Source organism: Euphorbia lathyris, chromosome 1 (genome assembly GCF_963576675.1).
Source record: "Euphorbia lathyris chromosome 1, ddEupLath1.1, whole genome shotgun sequence".
In the NCBI taxonomy this organism is placed as follows: domain Eukaryota; kingdom Viridiplantae; phylum Streptophyta; class Magnoliopsida; order Malpighiales; family Euphorbiaceae; genus Euphorbia; species Euphorbia lathyris.
In genome coordinates, this window is record NC_088910.1 from 13,144,225 (window position 1) to 13,150,263 (window position 6,039).

Consider the following 6,039-nt stretch of genomic DNA (forward strand, 5'->3'; position numbering starts at 1 on the left):
ATCAGAGGAGAAGTGACCCCAAGCCAATTTACCCAAAAGAGCAGTAATACCCAAGCCCCCATCTCTAACCCACTTAATGCAAATGCTCCATAGAACCGTTACTTACTAATTCTGAGTTTATTAGTAATTCCGAAATTAATTATCATTTTGCTTTAGTGAAGGTAAAGCAGTGGTTATCATTGCAGATGAGAGATCTTCTGTGGATGAAGAGGGTTTTGCACCCAAGAATGGAATAAAAAGAGTAAGAGGTGAACAAGAGATTGTTGTTGTTGTTCCATCCAAGAAGCCCAAGGTGGTTTGGACTGATTTACTTCTCTTTCGCTTCTTGCAAGTTGTAATCTATCTTGTCTTAGAAAGTAAGCATTTCATTCTACATCAAAATTCATTGATAGGACTATTTAGGGTGCTTTATGGATGTTTTTGCACATTTTTTTTGTTTTGTTTTGTTTCTTACACTGTTTTTATGGAGTTTTATGGCGATCAATGGGTACCCAAAACCCCCTTGAATTTGTCCATATCATGTCTGTAAGCATGTCTGAAGTATTTACCTCAACATTTCATCATGTCTATTTGAGTGTTAAAAGAATTGATTAATGACCTGGCGATCAGACGTTCTTTTGCCTAAATTAGGTTAAAAGTAGTTGTTACAATTAGGGAAGTGTGTTTTTCTTCCCTCACTGTATTAGGTATTAGACCGTCTTCTCAAAATCATCCAATTCTCTATGTTGTGTGTATAGGCTACAACATGAACAATAGTACAACAGAGCAAACATTTTACTGTAGATCGAGATTAGTAATGGTCCTTCCACTCAGATGATGTCATGTTATTTTCCAACTGTTGATATGACATCATTTGAATGGAGGTACACTGCCGGTCGTAGTCCATAATAGAATTTCTCATAATGGAGAGTGCAAGTAATGTATGGAGAAAAATTAGTGAGGGATTCAAAATTCATTGATTAGATTACTTAGAGTGTTTTCTGGTAATTTATGGGTGTTCTTGCATACAAAAATTAAATCTTTTTACGATGTTTTTATTGAGTTTTCTGGCGATCAATGAGTGCTCAAACCCCCCTAGTTGGTCTCCCCTTTGGATTTGTCTGGTCATTGTCGGTATATGAAAATTCTTTTTAATTAAGTGAATTATTTCATTAATGCAGAGGCTGTTCCTAAAAAGATTCTTCAGTTAATGAATGTTTCAGGCTTGACTCGAGAAAATGTTGGTAGCCACTTACAGGTCTAAATCAAGTACATTTATGTTTTTTTTTGGTACTCTATATATAAATTATTGAAAATATATAATAATTTATGAAAATAAATGTAGGTAATATATAATAACTTTGTATACATGCTCAATTTAAATTTCTTAACATTGTATTGCTCTTGGATTAAAAAAAGGAAAAAAATAAAATTGATAAGATTTTATTATTATTATTAATTTTTTCTTTTTGCTGAAATACAGAAAGTCTCTTAAGAACACTACAAAAAAGAGGCTTTTAATGAGAAGAAAAATTATCATAAAAAGTCCAAATATTCTTATAAAAGAGTTTTTAATGAGAATTATTACTCTAATGGCTCCTTTCATTACAGAGGTCCCCTACTAAAAGTTATTATGAGAATAAAATACCTTCTCATTATGAGCATGTATAATGAGATTAATTATCCTCATTAGAATTTTTAAAATAATAAAAAATCTTCTCATTAAATTGTTTATAATAATTAGAAATATTCTCATTAAATTGTTTATAATAATTAAAAGTCTTCTCATTAAAGATTTCATCATGATAAAAAAAACATAATTACATTAGATAGTTGGGTCACGGGTCACTTGGTCGGACCGGATGACTCGGATTGGTTAGACCAGATGACGTAATAAATAAATAAATAATATTTATATATATTAAAAATATATAATTAATTTAAAATGACATTGAAAATGACATTCATATTTATCACATGAAGCATCGAAAAGGACATTCATGTCATCATTTGCAACGGACTATAATTCCTTGTTAATGAACTAAAATTACCCTCTATTCCCTCAAAAATCAGTGAGCACATTCCAACAAAAACGTAGAGAAAATTTCTCGATTAGAAAAAGCTTCTCTAATTATCCTTGTCTTGAAGCTTCTACTAGCAATTATGCACCACCATTCTGACATGGACAATCCAGTTTATCAAGTGATTACAACAATTTTTAGTGATCCGTGTTTGGTGACACAAACCTTTTTCACCAACCAAACCATTCAAGATCATTGTCTAATAATAACTTTTATTATTAAAATTATTATTAGTATTATTTAGGGTCGTCTCAAAAAAGAACAAGTCTTAAATATTTTTAAAGCTCGTATTAAGTTTGCATACTATTATATATTATTGATATTATTATTTTAAATTTTAAAAAAATAATGGAAACTTGATTTAAATATTAGTAAAATTAAATATTAGAAATATAACTTTTGGTGGAATACTATTGTACAATTAAGGTGCCTATTTTTTTTGTACATTAATTTTTTTTATCATTTATTCTCGCACATTGAATCCTTTATTATTTATAAACTTATACATTGAATTTCTGATTTTTTTATTTCATTTCTTATATTCATTGAGGCTATGCTCATTTATAAAAACTACACATTGACTTCTTTGATCATTTATAAATTTGTATATTGAATTCCATTTTTTTTCCTTAAAATCTTGATTCAGATTTAGCTTTTTTCAAAATGAAATATACTACTCTTATATTATTTAAACCATGCTCTTGTTGACTGCAACAAATTTTTTAATTCTAGTGCGTAGTTCATAAATTTGACTATGTTTTTTGGCCTTGTTGTTAACTTCATAATAATGTAATAGAACAAGTTTGAGTTGATAGCGTGATAAATAACAATCGGACTAGAGTTGACTGCCTTTAGTAATTAGTGTAGTTGAAATTTTTGATAAACTATAATGAAGATCCAACTCGAAATAGAGCTGAATCGAAACGTATGATTCAAATTGGATTATTTTATCATTTTGGTTCGCCTTATAGATCCAGCTCGAAATAGAGCTAGATCAAATCGACAAATTTGAATGGTAAGATTCTTGTAAACAAAAGCCTAACTCACCCAAAAAGGTACCTCAAATGGTGAGGATTGTCTCACATATTTAAGGACTTATATAGCTTCCTCATTTAGCAATGTGAGATGTCTAACACGCCCCCTCATGCCCAATTCATTTGGTGCGTGATGCTAATATCAACGGGAGCCCCAACATAGAACCAGTGCTCTGATACCATATAAATAAAGGCCTAACTCACCTAAAAGGTACCTCAAAAGGTGAGGATTGCCTCACATATTGAAGGAGTCATATAGCTTCCTCATTTAGCAATGTGAGATGTCTAACACGCCCCCTCACGCCCAATTCATTTGGTGCGTGACAGTGGTGGAGCTAGGAATCTATACCTGGAGGCTAATTTTAGCTTTGTCATTGGGAGTAATTTTTCGAAATCCAGCCCTAGGGCTAGGTAAATTTTTTTAGTCTCCAACACGCTAAACTTTGTGATTTTGGTATGTTGGCTAAAAATTATCACATTTTTACACATTTTTATTTTATTTTTAGCTATAAATTATTTATAATTTTATAAGATTCAATTCAGAAATTAAGTTATTTGAGTGTGTAAATTATATATGTGGTGTACAACCTTTACCCATTTTCACACTTTAGTGTACAACCTTCAATTTTGCACACTAAAATGTACAACCTTTTAGCGACCTCCCACTAAAGTGTACAGCAGGTAAAAACGACCGGTCAACCCTGTTAACCACTTGGTCAACGTGACACCTCATCAATTTTCACTCCTTAAATATTAAAAGTGATCCCTATATATTAAGAAATTACTTTTATGTCCTTAATAAAAAGAATTTTTCAATTCTTTCCTCTAAAATTTATTTTGTCCAACATTATCTCTCTCTTTTCTCTCTCTCTCTTCACCATTTTTTCATTTTTCTTCAATTTTTCTTTCCCTTTCCCTCTCTAAAATGTGGGTTTCTTCAATTCTCTCTCTTAAATATGTGTTTCTTCAACTCTCTCTCTCAAATCTGTTTTATTTACATATAAATATGAGTGAAGATATTGTTAGTTCTGAAGTAAATTGGAGGTTATAGAAAGCAAAAATTATACATAAATTGATCTGTGTATGATTCAAATTAAAAAAGAAAGAATAACAAAGAAAATCCGAGCAAGACGAGCCATAGAATGTGAACCAGAAGAAGCGCCTAGTGAGGAAGAGAACCGGTGCCTCCATTACCCACCTCACAAGGCCCTAATTTAGCTACAGGAGTACCATTGCATATAGCATCAGCACACGTACACCAATATGTCACTCCATCAACACCACAAACGGGATCGGTGCGGAAGCAATTGACCGGTGCAAATTTCGCCTCCCTCTTTGCTGATGATTTACTGACAGAGGTTGACTTGCAGACAATTGAATTATTAATCCCTTGCACATTACTGTTAACATATGTAATCATCCTTTCCCTTCCTTTACGCCTCTTCTCCTTCTTCCCATCTTCTCCATTTCTGATCCTCAAATCCATTAATGGAGACTGGACTATTCGCATCTTTGCTCCTTCGTTTGCACCAGTAAGTGTGATCATGTCCTTTCTCATCCCATCTTCACAATCCAAATCAACCTTCTTCAACTAATTAATATCTAATTTTGGCGTGTAATTACGAGTCATTTTCAGGAAACGTTTCGGTAAATAAATAAATTGTAATCATTATTGGATGAGAGGTGGAAAGGAATGCTTACCAGTAAAAGAAAGGTTGGGTGCTTTTGCTTTCACACCAAATATCATACTAAAAGTGAGAGAGATGGAAGAGTTGGAGAGAGAAAGGCAGAATTAGAGAGAGAAGTGGTGCTTATAAAAAGAAAATGGAGGAGAGAGAAAATAAGAGAGAGAAATTTTTTTTTTTCTGAAAATGGAGTAGAAAGAAAATAAGGATGGAGATTGAAGAGAGAGAAATAATTTTTGAAAAGGGAGTGAAACAAAATAAGGATGGAGAAGATGATGTTATAAATGGTATAAAAGTAATGTTTTATTAATTGGGTTAGTTTTTTATTTTCACAAAAGTTAAATTGCTGAGGTGGCGCGTTGACTGGTCACAATTACATGCTGTACACTTTAGTGGAAGGTCACCAAAAGGTTGTACAATTTAATGTACAAAATTGAAGGTTGTACACCAAAGTGTAAAAATGGATAAAGGTTGTACAACACATATGTAATTTACCCTTATTTCAGTCTCAAAAGTAAGAATTTGAATTTTTTGTTTTTATCAAAAAGAGATAATAACTAAAAAAAATTTATCCACCACGCTAAAACTTTATGATATTGATATGTTGGCTAACATTTTTACTCTTTTTTTTTATTTTTGGCTATAAATTATTTATAATTTTCAGAACATTTAACTCAGAAATTAAGTTATTTGAGTTTTAAAAATAAGAATTTGATTTTTTTTTATGAAAAAGAGATATAATAAATTCTAAAAAAAATATAATAAAAATAAGTTCAAAAGTGCTATGTTAACAAAGAGCCCATTTGGAAAAATAAAATTCAAATAAATATAAAGCTTTATATATAATTTAACAAAATGGGTTTGGTGGGGATTGAACCCATGACCCTTACTTTAGAAAAAAGCTCATAAACCAAGTTAGCTAAATTCAATTGTGGAAATAATACTACACCGGTTAAATATAAACAAGTATTTGGGGGGCTAGATCGGAAAAATTAACATACTCAAGGGTGGAGCCGGTGGCGCTCCCGAGCCCTGGGCTGGCTCCGCCCCTGGTGCGTGATGCTAATATCAGCGGGAGCCCCCAACATAGAACCATGAGTTTGATACCATGTGAACACCCAACATAAACCATGGCTTTGATACCATGTAAACAAAGCCCTAACTCACTCCAAAAGGTACCTCAAAGGGTTAGGATTGCCTCAAATATTTAAGGAGCCATATAGCTTCCTCATTTAGCAACGTGAGATGTCTAACAATTGT